The sequence below is a fragment of the Aethalodelphis obliquidens genome, unplaced genomic scaffold, assembly GCF_003676395.1.
Source record: "Aethalodelphis obliquidens isolate GAN/ISIS:26980383/991018 unplaced genomic scaffold, ASM367639v1 scaffold2, whole genome shotgun sequence".
NCBI classification, from domain to species: Eukaryota; Metazoa; Chordata; class Mammalia; order Artiodactyla; family Delphinidae; genus Aethalodelphis; species Aethalodelphis obliquidens.
In genome coordinates, this window is record NW_020837946.1 from 1,718,890 (window position 1) to 1,733,421 (window position 14,532).

General features: G+C 45.3%; 1 protein-coding gene across 3 annotated transcripts in view; it reads left to right on the forward strand.

Moving 5' to 3' along the window:
• HDAC4 (histone deacetylase 4) overlaps nt 1-14,532 on the forward strand; it is a 284,915-nt gene that overhangs the window by 27,807 nt on the left and 242,576 nt on the right. The window lies entirely within an intron of this gene.

Genomic DNA, 14,532 nt, shown 5'->3' on the forward strand with positions numbered 1-14,532 from the left:
TTCTGGCCCCTCCAGGATGGGTGGAGGGGGTCGGGGCCGGTAGAATCCTAGCCCTCGCTCAGCGGAGCCTGCTCTCAGATTTAGGGAAATTCCTGTTAGAACACACAGAAATGGAGTTTTATTACGTTCAAGTATAGAGCCTGTTTTGAAACTAAAATATAATAAATCTGTCCCAACAGATTATGGGGAAAACATCTTGTCTTCTGCTATGCGACTGTCAGTCATAAAATGGCACTCTTACAAAACATAATTGCTAGACCTTACAGCCCGTAGTTTATGAAGGGTGTCTGGTGAACAAAACAATGCTTATTTGAAAAGCTTACTATATAAAATGGACTCAGAAAAATCATAGTCAACAGTTTTTTTCATTAAAATTTATTTAAATTGATCTTAATTCAAATTAACTACTTAATTGAAAAATATTTGAATTAAAATGATTTCATATACATTTTTCCGTCTGCTAGCCTGACTTAGAGCCTCCCGGGTCTTCCACGTAGCCCCTTGGTTTGAGTTGCCCGCCCTCTGTCTGCATCGCGGACTTGGAATCACGCGTTCTGCGTTGTGTCTGGGAGGTTTTGTTGTTTTAAGAGGAAGTAATTTGGCAAATATTTCCCGTGTACGTGCTGATTGTGAGAATATAGTAGCAAGAGCTATAAAATGTTCCTCCATTGCCCAGCAAGGCAAAGTGGAATAGTGCCGGTGGAGTGGATCAACCACATGGGTATTATTTTGAATCTTTCTTTGATGCAAGGTGATCTTTGAGTGGTTGATTCTGTCTGTCTTCCAGCCGGAAGCATTCAGGTGGGTGAATTTCCGCCCTTTCACTGGTTTTTCACTTGGATCAGGAAACAGAACTTTACTTTACGCCCTCTGGTTCCTCCTTCCACGCCCAAGGGTAACCTGTCTCAGCTTCTAACAGCACAGGTTAGTTTGACCTGGTTTCAAATTTCACACCGTGGAGTCGCCCAGTACATCATACTCCTGAGTGTCTGCTCTGGCCCACCCAGCACTATCTCTCGTCTGTGTTTCTGCTTTTAGGTGTGCTTTGTTTATTCTTGTTGCTAGACCGTGTTCTCTGGTATGACTGTGCTACGATTCACAGTTTATTTATTCTACTGCTGATGGACGTGTGGCAGGTTTCCAGCTTCTGGCGCCTGTGGACGATGCTGCTGTGTCATCCTGTGAATGGCTCTGGGGAGCGGTGTGCCCAGCGTGGCTCTTCAGGTATCACTTTCCCGAGGTCGTTGTCTCCCGCACACTCTCACGGCAGAGTCGAGGTCCGGTCGTTCCCCTCATTGTCAGCGCTGAGTCCTGCTTTGCTTTTGCACTTTAGCCATTTGTGGGATCCCGCTGAGGCTTTAGTTTGCATTTCCCTGTTAATACAGGTGCTGAGCACCTCTTCATGTGGTGATTGACCATTTGGAATCCTCTTCTGTGAAAGTACCTGTTCATAGCTTTTGCCCATTTTTTCATTTGGGTTGTCTGCCTTTTTCTTAACGATTTGTGAGAATTATTCATTTTGGATTCCGGACCTTTCTTGGATGTGTTGGGCAGATTATCTTCTGCTCTCTGGGTTGCCTTTTCACTCTTCTGCTGGGTCTTTTGATGAACTGAAGTTCCTAATTTTGATGCAGTATAATGTGTCATTTTTCTTTCCTCTATGGTCAGTGCCTTAGAATTTTGTTATTATGAAATAGATTTAAGAAATCTCTGTCTACCTGCAGATCTTTTTTGTCCTTTAGGCGAGGCTTTCTTGTCCTTCCTTTAACATTTAGGTCTTTGATCCACCCCACACTAATTTTCTTGATGGTGTGCTGCCTATGTCGTGGTTCATTTCTGTTTCCATGAAGACTGTGGTTGACTCAGGCATTGTTTATTGAGAAGACCTGGCCTGTTTCCCTATGATTTGGAGTGCAGCCTTTGCTATAATCATATTACCATGTCTGTGATGGTCTCACTGTGTATTCTTACACAGCGTCTTAATTACATAGGTTTATAATAAATCTTGATATTTAGTAGTGTAAGTTGTCCAGGCCTGTTTCTGCTCGAGATTGCTATTCTAGGACCTTTGTACTTCCATGTAAAATTTGAAATTGACTTGTCAATTTTCAAAAAACTTCTGGTGGGATTTTGATTGAGACTGCATCGACTACCAATTAGTTTGGGGAACATTAACATTAACACTGACATTTAACCACATTGGGTCTTCCAGTCCGTGTACAGGATATTCCTCCATTTATTTAGATCTTTAAATTTACTTATAATGTTTCATAGTTTAATGTGTAGAGTCCTTATCTATTTTTTGGTAGATCTAGCCCTGGATATTTGCCATTATTGCAGATGGTATCTTTTTTAAAGCTTATTTTCAATTTGTTTATTGCCGTATGTAGAAGTACAGTGGATTTTTGTATATCGACATTGTACCCCGTGGTCTTGTTAAGTTCATTTAGGAGTTTTGACGGTTATTGGTAAATCGTTTTGGGTTTCCCGTGTACACAGTGTATCGCCTGTGAACAGTGCGTATCTTTTTCCTTTCCCATCCTTGTTCCTCTCACTTCTTTTTCTTGCCTTGTCGTCCTGGTTAGCATCACCAGTATGGTGCTGGATGGATGTGGTGAGAGGGGATATCCTGACCTCATTCGTGATTCTGGCAATGGCTCTCTGTTGTCTTCAGCTGATGACTCGCGTCCTTCATCCCGCTTTGGGGTGCTGCAGGCTGTGTGGCTCTTGGTTCTCTTTTTGGTCTCTTGAACAGCTCGCTGTTCCCCCAGCAGCCTGGCAGGCTGCGGCCGTGGTGGGGAGGAATATGGACTTCGGGCTGTGGTCCTTCTTTGCCCATGTGACGGGATGCAGAGGATTGTGGTGAGTGAGAAAACATGTCCTCTTTGCGCTCCCACATTGCTATGTGGTCTCGTAACAAGATTTTTAAAAGAATGTTCTCTTAATGATTTATAGTTTCTAAGACTTTTATTCTTTGGAAAGTTTATGGCTTATTCCCTGAAATTAGGTCAACTAAAATTTCCGAGGGCAGCTGCAGGAGGGAATAACTGTAGGTAATTCTAGATTCAAAGTGTTTGGCGAAGGAAATATTAGCACACACAGGCCATAGTGATGCGTTTAGTTTCATTTATTCTGTATGGAACAGAAATAAAAATAAAGAGATGTCTTTGTATAAGTGCATGCTTGGTGTCAGAGACTGTTTACTTAGTGGAATGATCATGCCCGTCTTTCTAAAAGTGCAAGTCAGAATTACAGATTCCTTGCTACTGTTCACTGTCCCACGTGTAGGCTTCTAATTTATGTCATAAATCAGGAACGAATGTAATCCTAAAAGCAGTTGTGTTTCCAGTCATAATATGTTCAACATTTGTCTAATCTTTATCAGAAGTATATACTTTAGTTAGAGATGTACAGATATAAATTTCAAATGTTATTCATGAAAAGGTTTCAGAAACCTTAAACTCCTCTAATTTTTGAGATCTTAATACCATGTGTTGTCTGTGTGTTTTCTTAGAAAAGCAATAATCTACTGGTTAGTAAAGTGTCATTAGACATTTATGTCAAGACGAAAAGAACTATTTCACTCTTGAATTTTATTTTATTAAAAGGTTAAATTCCTAGTTTATTTTTATACTGTGAATATTCCATGGGGCTGTTCAGAGACCTTCCCCTGAAGAGACGCTGATGGACTGGGGGACCGAGGAGAAACACCGTTAAACAAGTCGGGCAGCTTTCTTGCTCGGTTATCCTCTTAGACTGAATATTAACGACTTGGCGCTCCTTGTGGGGCCCAGGTGTTTCTGCTCCCTTTGTCAGGAGTTAATTTGGCGTTTTCTTCTCTGCCCCAGCATCTTCATGACTTGCATGGGTCCGTATTTAACCGAGGTGTCCTGAGGGTTGAAAGGGCTCCTTGAGTTACCCATTGCTTTGCTTTTCTGGTCGCAGCCCCGGGCCCTCTCTGAGGCAGTGGGTGTCCTGAGGCCCCACGCGCTTTTGCACTTCTGGAATCTTCCGCCTGAGACGTGGTCCTTGATTTCTTCCCTTCATCTCCGAAAGGCAGAGTGCTGTTGCTTTTGCAGTTCGACTTTGACCTCAGCCCCTTCCGAGGTGATTTCTGAGGTGGAGTCAGGAAAACGTTTCAAAAGTTCATTCAGCTTGGCCCGTTTCCCTCGCGGGCCTGCTGTGCGCCGCCCTCTAGGGTGCGAGAAGGGCCGTGGGTCACAGAGGTCACGGAGCTTTACGCTCCACGCTGGGGCAGCGGGACTGACAGTGAGGAAATGATCACATAAAGATACCAGGTTGGCATCTCATACGATCAGAGGAAGAAAGGGGCTTGGAAGGGAAAGAGCAGGGTGACGGCAGCGGCGGGGCAGTGCTGTCAGGGAACGCCCCTCTGGGGAGATACAGAGGAGAAAAGTGGGGGAGTGAGCCCACAGACACATGGGCACAGGGCTGCAGAGGGGCGACGGCTGGGGAGTTGATGGCTGCTTGGTGCCCGGCCCTGGGGCCGCGGTCCACGTGTGTGCAAAGGGCCGGAGGCAGCGCTGGGTCCTGCTTTCGCAGTGGCCTTTGGCCGCTGAGCCTTTCTTCATAAAGCTTCTCCTGTGAGTGCAGCTGAAAACACCCCAGTGAGCGCTGGTTTACTCCAGCCTGGAGTCTTACAGGGAGAAGCAGCCCAGGGAGGACGAAAGACTGGTCCAAGGGCGTGCAGCTCGCCAGGGGCATGCTGGGCTGATGGGGCCCAGGCCTCCCATGCCGGACACGGTGCTGTTCAGGGACACGTGTGCCCACCGGTTCCCCTGGCGCTTCCCCCGAGCACGGGAGACAGACGTTAATGTTCATCAGGAAAGGGAAGTCGGGCAGCTGGGGAGGCCCCATAGTCCTGGCTGTCGGGGCCCTGCTTCAGCCCCGCTCAGCACAGTGCTGGGCCCAGCCCCCAGCTCCCCTGCGGCCTTGCCTGCCCAGTCCAGTGTCCTCCTGTCCTGTCACAGCCCCTAGCCTGCCTCTGGGGAATGACCCCTTTCCCACTGGGTTCCCTTTGGGGGGGCTGCCCGTCAAGGTGTCCAGCCCCGGCCCTGCCAAGAGGTGTGACTCACGGCCCGGTCGATATGGGCCCCTTGGAAAATGAGTCTCAGGCAGTGTTCCTGCAGGGACTGTCCGCCGTCTGTTAAGTCCTGCCTCCAGGCCCCCCTCCAGATCCCCCCCACGCCCAGCCCTCTAGATCCTTCTGGGAGGTCTTTGTTTACCTAGTTCATCCAGGGGCCACTTCTGTTGCTTGTAAACTTGAACCACTGGTGGATACGCCTTCCTCCTAACATGCCTGTGTTCTAGAGCCCGAGTTCTTACCTCCCTCTGTATTCTAGAGAGAAGCGTTCACAGACCAGGCATTGAGGTTGTGCCTGTCGGGTTCTAGAACTGGTTCTTCAGCCTCCTAGTTCCAGGTCTGCTGTTCCAGACTCTCCCCGGTCTTTTTCTCCAAGCCCGGCTCCCACTGCCTTTCTCCCAGGGGGCTGGGGGCCCAGGCACGACCTGGCTCTGAGACGGCCATAACCAGATGCAGCCATGGGCTGACGTATCTGGGCTGGCAGAGGCTGCTGATGGCCACAGAGGAGCCCAGAGGCTGGGAAGGGACCAAGTGGAGGGAGTGTTCTCATCACACGCTCCTCAGGGGCCCGAGCCCTGGCTCTGGGGAGGGAGGCCATGTCTGGGTTGGTGCTGTCACCTTGGCCTGCCCCGGACCCTGCCCCAACTCTCTGTACTGCTCAGAAACCTTCAGGGGCTTCTGCTTCCCCCAAAATAGAGGACATGGTATTACGCAAAGGCCACTGTTTATAACAGACTGGATTCTGACTAGATCATATCAAAGGAAAAATCAGAGGAGGAAAAATGGGTTACACAGGTCTACCCATTTATACTGTACAGTTACACTTTGGACATGTCAATGTGTGTAAAGGAGATACAGGTGAAGCCAGCCTGGTAGGGTGCCAGTAATCGTTGAAGCTGGGTGCTGTGGGCTCATACTATAGTGTTTACTTCGTATAATTTGAAATTTCCATAATACAAAAGCTTTTTTTCTTTAAGCAAGAGAAGTTTACATTAAAACCCTGTAAAATCTTAATGTAATCGCAAATATCAATGCGAACATTTTCTTTTCTTAAAAATTTGTATTTCTTACTCTTCGCATATCCAAAAAATAAACAGTTAAAACCAACAAGGATGTGGGGGAAACCGAAATGAAATACAAATACTGACAAATGAGTCGAGTTCTATCACGTAATAAATACATAAGCCACCGCACTGAAGGGGCTCGGAAGGGAAGAGCTGCCCCGGTCACTGTGGGAACCTGTGTCCTGACCACATACTGTGAGGCTGGAGGCAAGAACTGGACGTGAATTGTCGTGTGGGGGTCAGCAGTTGTGAAAGTACTTTATACTTGAATGTATACTAGAGTACAGCAAGTAAGCAAACAGACTGTAGCTCGTAAGAACCAGGTTTCTCACTGCTGGAGAAATAAGTTGAAAATCAGGAAAGGGGGAGACTAAAATCCACCTGTGATGTTGGGTTGGAATCTGAGGTGTCAGTGTAAACTTATGATTAAAAAAAATATAAACCAATAGATAGGCACTAAAATATAAATGTGTGTGTTAGTGTCAAACGTGCTGTGTGCAGGGAGGGTCCTACAGCAGTGACACCCACCAGTAGCAAGCACCTCCGGCACCCGGATCTTAGTGTCTACACACAGTTCTCCAAAAAAGGGAACCAGGGCTCCCAGGAGGAGTGGCTGATTCCAAGCTTGTGACAGGGACACCTTGTGGAAGTAGAAAGTAAGGAAGTGCTAAAAAAAATAAAAGATGGGGTGGGGGCTTGTCAGAAAAACATAGGCGCTTCCAGTGGCCAAAGCTTGGATGACAAAATAAGTAATGGTGGTGTTGGATTGTCATGCACAGAATAAAATGAAAATCCGTAAATTCATACTGATATAAATAAATGATTAACCAGCGAGATGGACAAGTGATAGCTCATCCTTGCAGTGGAGTTCTAATTAACACAAGCAGAAGAAAGGAGGGAAGTTAGACATCACCATTGGGCAATAAGCAAGACAGTGAGAGTTGTAGACCGGATTCCCCCGGTGGGTCCCAGAGCTGCAGAGAAGCCCAGTGCAGCGAGCCTGGTCTCTCTCTTCTTCAGTCCACTTTGATAGTTTGGGTCTTTTAGGACATTTGTTTATTTCGTCTAAATTGTCAGATTTTGTGGCATAAAGTTGTTCATCATATTTCCTTGTCATTCATTTCCTATCTGTATGGTCTACCGTTAATCCCCTCTCATTCTGGATGTTGTTAATTTGTGTCTTCTTTCTCTGTTTTTCCTGAGCAGTTTAGCTAGAGGTTTATCAATTTTACTATCTCAAAGAATCAGCGTTTAGTTTCATTGATTTTTCTATTTCACTGATTTCTGCTCTTTGTTATTGTCTTTTTTCTGCTATTTTGGGTCTGGTTTATCCTTTTTCTAGTTTCTAACAGTAAAACCTGAGGTCATTGACTTAGGACCTTCTTCTCTCATGCAGGCATTCAGTGCTATAAACTTCCTCTCAGCACTACAAACATGTTGTGCTTCATTTTCATTCATTTCAAAATACTTCATAATTTCTGTTTTAATTTCTTCTTTGACCCATGAAGTGTATTATTTAGTTTCCAGATATCTTTCTGTTACTGATTTCTAATTTCAAGTCAGAAAACATACTTTGTATATCTTGACTTGAGTCTTTTAAAATTTATTGAGACCAAAAGATGGTCTGTCTTGGTAACTATTCTGTGTGGATTTAAAAAGAATGTGAAGAGTATGTATTCTGCTGTCGTTCATGAAGTGTCTATAAACCTCATCTTGATCAGGGTGGGTGATGGTGTTGTTCGTGTCTTCTCTGCTCTTGCTAATTTTCTGTCTCCCTGTTCTAACCACTATTAAGAGCAGGGTGTTGAAATTTCCACCTACAGATTTGTCCATTTCTCCTTACACTTTTACTAGTTTCTGCTTCATGTATGAAGCTCTGTTATCAGGTGCATACGTGTTTAGGAATGTTATGTCCTTTTAATGAATTGACCCCTTGATCGTTATGAAATGACCTTCTTTATCCCTGGTGATATTCTTTCGTTAACATTTACTTTGTCTGATATTCATGTGAACATTATAGCTTTCTTTTGATTAGTATTTGCATGGTATATCTTTTTCCATCTTTCACTACTTAAAACACGTTCCTTGTAGGCAGCATATGTTTGGGTCCGTGATGCTTGGGGAAGATTTATTTTACAATAAAAAGCATGACCTCTTCTCTCTAAACCATTTTTAGTCCTACCTCACATAATTCCTCTTTATACTCTGGAAGCAGGGTCTTGCTTTTTCATCCCATCTGACAACCTCTTTAATTGGGGCGTTTAGACCATTTGATCTGGTCATTGATATTGTTTGGTTTAAAGCTACCATCTTGCTTTTTGTTTTCTACTTGTCACTTTTGTGTTCTGTTTTTCTCTTCTTCTGCCTTCATTTGGATTGAGTATTTTTATGATTGTATTAATTTTATTATATTATATTATTTTATGATTGTATTAATTTTCCTTATTGGCTTGTTAATTATAATCATTTCTTTTTTAAGTGGGACTTTAGGATTTATAGTCTACATCTTCCGCTTATCACAGTCTTATCTTCAAGGTTAAACTACTTCATGTCTAATGTAAGAACATACTACATACAGTATACTTCTGTTCGTCCCCTCCCAGTCTTTGTGTTATTTTTATTTGTTTGTTTATTTTTTTAGCGGTACGCGGGCCTGTCACTGTTGTGGCCTCTCCCGTTGCGGAGCACAGGCTCCGGATGCGCAGGCTCAGCGGCCATGGCTCACGGGCCCAGCCGCCCCGCGGCGTGTGGGATCTTCCCGGACCGGGGCACGAACCCGCGTCCCCTGCATCGGCAGGCGGACTCTCAACCACTGCGCCACCAGGGAAGCCCCTTTGTGTTATTTTTGACATATGTTTTCTCAGTACGTATGATATAAACTTTGTAATATGTTATGACTTTTGCATTAAACAGTTCTCTTTAAGAGAGATTCAGCATCAGAGAAGAATCTTTTCTATTTACCTGTATGGTTCCCATTTCTGAAGCTCTTCACTCCTCTGTGTAGATCTGTGTTTCCATCTGGTACGATTTTCCTTTTGCCTTTGAGATTTCTTTTAGTGTAGGTCTGCTGGTGATGAATATTTTCGCTTCTGAATACCGGAAAACATCTCTATTTCACCTTTGTTTTTGAAAGATGTGTTTTTCGCGTGGTGCAGCATTTGTGTGTGTGTGTGTCCCTTTGAAAGGTGCTGCTCCAGTGTCTTCTGGCTTTTGCATTCTTTGCACTGAGAAATCCGCTGTTGTTCCTATTTTTGTTTTTCTGTCTGTGATGTGACTTTTCCTTCCCAACTGCTTTTGAGACATTATCTTAAAACTGGTTTTAAGTAACTGGATTATGTTCTGTCCAGGCGTAATCTTCATTATGTGTTTGTGCTTGGAGTTGGTTGCACTCTTGGGTCTATGGGTTTATAGTTTCACCAAATTTGGGAAATTTAAGCCATTATTTCTTCACATGTTTTCTGTGTCCTCCCTGCGCTGGTACCTGGAAACTGTCTCCGAGCAGTCAGCTGGGACGACTGGGCAGCTCATCATGTTTGTGTCTCCTCAAGGGTCACATGCCTGATGTCCAGTGTCTGGAAGCCACAGTTGCATGTGTTTTGTCTGTTGGAGCTGCTTTGTGTAGGAGAGTAAATCTGGACTGTATTATTCTATTTTGACTAGAAGCAGAATTCTGATCGTCCCCAGGGAAATTGTCAAAACTTTATTAGAAGCTTTTGGTTTAAGATAAATAATGATCGGATCAATGGCTAGTATTTGGATGTTAACTGTGTGCCAGCCCTGTCACGGTGCTTCTCCTGTGCTAACGCATTTAGTCCTTATGACACTCCTGTGATGGTCACAGTGCTGTTTCCCATCTCATCCCCATTCCCATAGGTTAGGAGGTGGGGCAGAGAGCGGTCCGGCTGCTTGCTCAAGGTCATGTTTGTATTAAAATGTGACCTGAGATTCACACCTGGAGCCTAGGATGCTGGTGGCCTTGGCTCTCATGCCAGCGCTCTCAGCTGTGAGCTGGACTCTGCCAGCCGACAACTGACCGGAAGTTTATGGCTCCTCTCAGAGACCAGGGTGCAGCGTCTCCTGATAGACCTGGTGTGGCTGAGGTCGGAGGAACTGGGCTAAATGATGCAGCTGGAGGTTCAGCTGAGAGCCGAGAGGGAGATCCCCTGCCCCACTGTCTCCCCTGGGACTTACAGAGTCACCCTCTGACCCAGCCAGGACACTGGGCGTCCGTCCCTATGCTGCAGGGGGCTGCTTTCCAGACCCCATGCCTCTCCGTCTCACGGTGTTGAGAGCATCCTGAGGGAGCTGGCCTATGTGGAATGCGGTCTGGTTATGATGCAGAGGATTGTGAAGTGACGGAGGCACATTTCTCTCTGGAACCATCCGGGCTCACACAGCGCTGGTGAGGCGGGTAGGGGACCTGTCAGGGAAGAGGCCTGGGTGCAGTGCGTACTGGGCGTTAGGTGTTGGATTGTGTCGCCCCCACCCAAAAGTTGTATTGAAATCCTGACCCCCAGTACCTCAGAGTGTGAACTCATTTGGGAATGGGGTCTTTGCAGATGTAACTCGTTAAGATGAAGTCGCACTGAAGTCGGTTGAGCCCCTAACCCGCTGTGACTGTGTCCTTCTAAGAAGACGGCCGCGTGGAGGCAGACCCATGGGAGAAAGCAGGGTTGGAGCCCTGCAGCTGCCAGCGCAAGGGCACCCAAGATGCCACAACTGCCGGAGGCTGGAGGAGGCCGGGAGGGATTTCCCCGCGGCTTTCGGGGACGGCCTCGCTGACACCTGGGTTTCAGACTCTGAAACTTTCTTGCCTCCAGACTGTGAACAATACACTTCTGTGGTTTTTAAACCGCTCAGTCTGTGGTCCTTTGTCTATACATATTAAGCCGTAGGAAATGAGCCCACTGGGGTTGTGTAGGTTCTTTCATATACATCCCGCCCTGTAACAAGGCATGTTCTTTTTTTAAAGATTTTTTTTTTTTTTGATATGGACCATTTTTAAAGTCTTTGTTGAATTTGTTACAGTGTTGCTTTTGTTTTACGTTTTCGTTTTTTGGCTGTGAAGCATGTGGGATCTTAGCTCCCCTACCAAGGATCGAACCCACACCCCCTGCATTGGAAGGTGAAGTCTTAACTGCTGGACTGCCAGGGAAGTCCCAAGGCATGTTCTTATGACTTGAAGTAGCTCATGTCCTACTGGTACATGGGGGAGAGGTGTCCGTGTAGTGCAGAGGTTGAGCTGGGTCACACTGGATTCTTCCTGCTTCACTGATGCTTCTTACCATCAAGGAACAGGGTTTGACTGTTAAGGACACCCGCAGGCTGGACGTGGGACCCTGGAGGGATGCCCTGTGTCTGTGTGCACTTTCCTCCCACCCCCTCAGCCCTGCCTCTTGCTTGTTTCGGCAGACTGCGCCTTCTCAGAAATGTTCACTGCACGGTTTTCTCCATCTTTGTATGTTCTGTCCCCGATTCCATAACTCAGAAGCTCCAATTCTTCCTTTTAACCTCTCTCATCAAAACGTTGCCAGCTTTTATAAGGACTTTTTATTTATTAGGAATTTTACATGTCTTTTTTTAAACTATGGTACTTTAAACATTAGAGTTAGTGTTGATTTTTGTAGTACCCTGGTTATTAAATTGCAGTTTTGAATAGTCTGCTCCAACCTTATTTTTTTTTCATAAGCCCAGGTATTTTTAGTATGCAGGTTTTTGGAGTGTGAGGTTCTTCCAGAGCGTATATATTGTATTATAGCAGAAGCTTCTGTGTTCTGTTCAGTCTGCATCTGGGAAGAGAGCCGTCTCAGTCTGGCAGCCTCGCACTAGGTGAGAGCCTGCTGGACACTAGCCGTTTGGTTCGGGGCTGTGCATGTCAGCTGCAGAGGGGGTGGCTCTGAGAAGCGTTTTAGCCACTATTGCAGTAGACAGAGGAGCGGGTAGGAGCAGAGGACAGAGTCTTTGGGCAAAACTCAGGTCTGGACCACAGCTATTCTTTTTTTTTTTTTTTAATATTTATTTATTTGGCTGTGCTGGGTCTTAGTTGCAGCACATGGGATCTTCGTTGCTGTGTGTGAGGTCTTTTAGTTGCGGCACGCAGGGTCTTCGGTTGCGGCCTGCAGAATCTTTAGTTGTGGCATGCAGAATCTTTTTTTAGTTGTGGCATGTGGGATCTAGTTCCCTGACCAGGGACCATACCTGGGCCCCCTGCATTGGGAGTGCAGTCTTAACCACTGGACCACCTGGGAAGTCCCTGGACCACAGCTATTCTTATTTGAGGATAAATAAATAATCCCCACCATGGGGTCTTAAAAGGTATCCCAGAATGTGGGGGAAAGGGAGCTATCCTGAAAGGCAGAAGACAGATATACCTCTGAAAACAATGTATAGTCAGAATCAGAAAAAAGAAATTTTGAAAAGACTTTGACTAGGAAGACAAACAGAACAGAAGGTCATGAGGAGGGAATCAACTGAGAGGAAAAGATAATGGCATGAGCTGTAAAGGGAAACGTTTGAAACAAAGAGCTTAAGGTTTAGTTAAAATCTGTATGAAAAGCCATAGGAGTAAAACGGATATCACGGAAACCAGGAGCAGTGCTGCGGAGAACACGCTGGCGAAGGCCCTTGGGATGCAGAGTGAACGACGATGTGCCAGTGCTGCGAGAGGCCAGATACTATGGGGAGGGTTCAGCCAGACGGTGTGGGAAGCTCTGGAGATGACAAAACAAATGTAACAAAACAATTGTCAAAACGTGATTGAAGAGCATTTTCCTGAGCAGAAAAAAAGACCTGTGTGTATTGAAAGGTTCACGTTTGGAACAAAAGAAAGGGAAAGAGACTGACCACACATCTTCTGACAACATTTTTGAATTTCAAGATTAAAGTAAAAAAAAGTCCTGGCAGAATCCAGACAGAAGAAAGCCTCAGAACTCAGCCCCAAAGGCTCCCTGGAAAGGAAGTGCTGCTTTGCTGGGCCCGCGTTTTCTGTATCTGAGGAGGGGGCAGTGGCTAAGATTTTGAGGGAGAAATATTTGTGATCCAAGACTTTTATACCCAGCCAAGTTGTGATTTTTGTGTGAAGGATACAGAGCCATCCGAGGCTTGCAGGGGTTTGCAAAATATACCATCTGCATTGCTTTCAAGACAATGGTGTTTCTTTCTGGTTGAGAGATGAGTAAAAATTCCATTTTTTCTAAAATTTTATTGAAGTGTAGTTGATTTACCATGTTGTATGAATTTCTGCTGTACAGCAAAGTGACTCAGTTATACATATATGTGTTCTTTTTCATGTTCTTTTCCATTCTGGTTTATCGCAGAATATTGAATATAGTTCCCTGTGCTATACAGTAGGACCTTGTTGTTTATCCATTCTATATATAATAGTTTTCATCTGCTAATCCCAGCCTCCCACTCCATCCCTCCCCTCTCCCCTGCTTGGCAACGACTTGTTCTCTATGTCTGTGCGTCTGTTTCTGTTTTGTAGATAAGTTCATTCGTGTCATAGTTTAGATTCCACATATAAATGATATCATATGATATTTGTCTTTCTGATTTACTTCACTTAATAGGATCATCTCTAGGTCCATCCGCGTTGCTGCAAATGGCATTATTTCATTCACCTTTTATGGCTACTATTCCATATATATATATGCCACATCTTCTTTATCCATTTAAGAGATGAATAAATAAGTTACTGTGTTTCCTAAGGAAATAAACAGATATAGAACAGTAATCAGAAAGATATTAATCACAGAGTTATAGATAACGTATAATTGGGGTTTAATCCTTTACATGATGAATGGTTTAGGGTTCTTTGGTTATAAGCAATAGGGGGAAAAAGAAAATCCTTGAATAATTTAATCAAGAACAGGAATTTGTTACACTACTAAAGGAGCGGGTGATAGGCCTCAGAGGACCCCTGAGCCCAGGTCAGTGGGAGGATGTTCATAATTACCATTTCCTCAGTTTATCTCCGTATTCCGATTGTAAAGTAAAACATGCTCATCGCAGCAAAGTATTTAAAAAGTCGCTGGTGACGCCATCCCACCGAGGCAGACGCTTGGCGGTGGGGATTCGTGCCCTGGTTTCTTTGGGCTCCTCCTCTGTTAGGTGCCTGTGACCTATGGAAGAGGGTGGTCTTGGGAAGAGGATTTGATGAGCTCGGCTTACAGTACGTGCCACCCTCCCGTCTGGGGACGGACCTGTGATTGGCAGAGCTCATCAGAGCCACCTGGAGTGGGGGAGGAGCAGGTCCTCCCAGGGAGGCGGCAGGCAGCTCCGTCACAGACGCAGAGGGAAACGGCCTTCAAAGCGCTGTTAACCAGGAGTTGTTCATGACATTGGAAAATGCCTGACTGTCGTGTC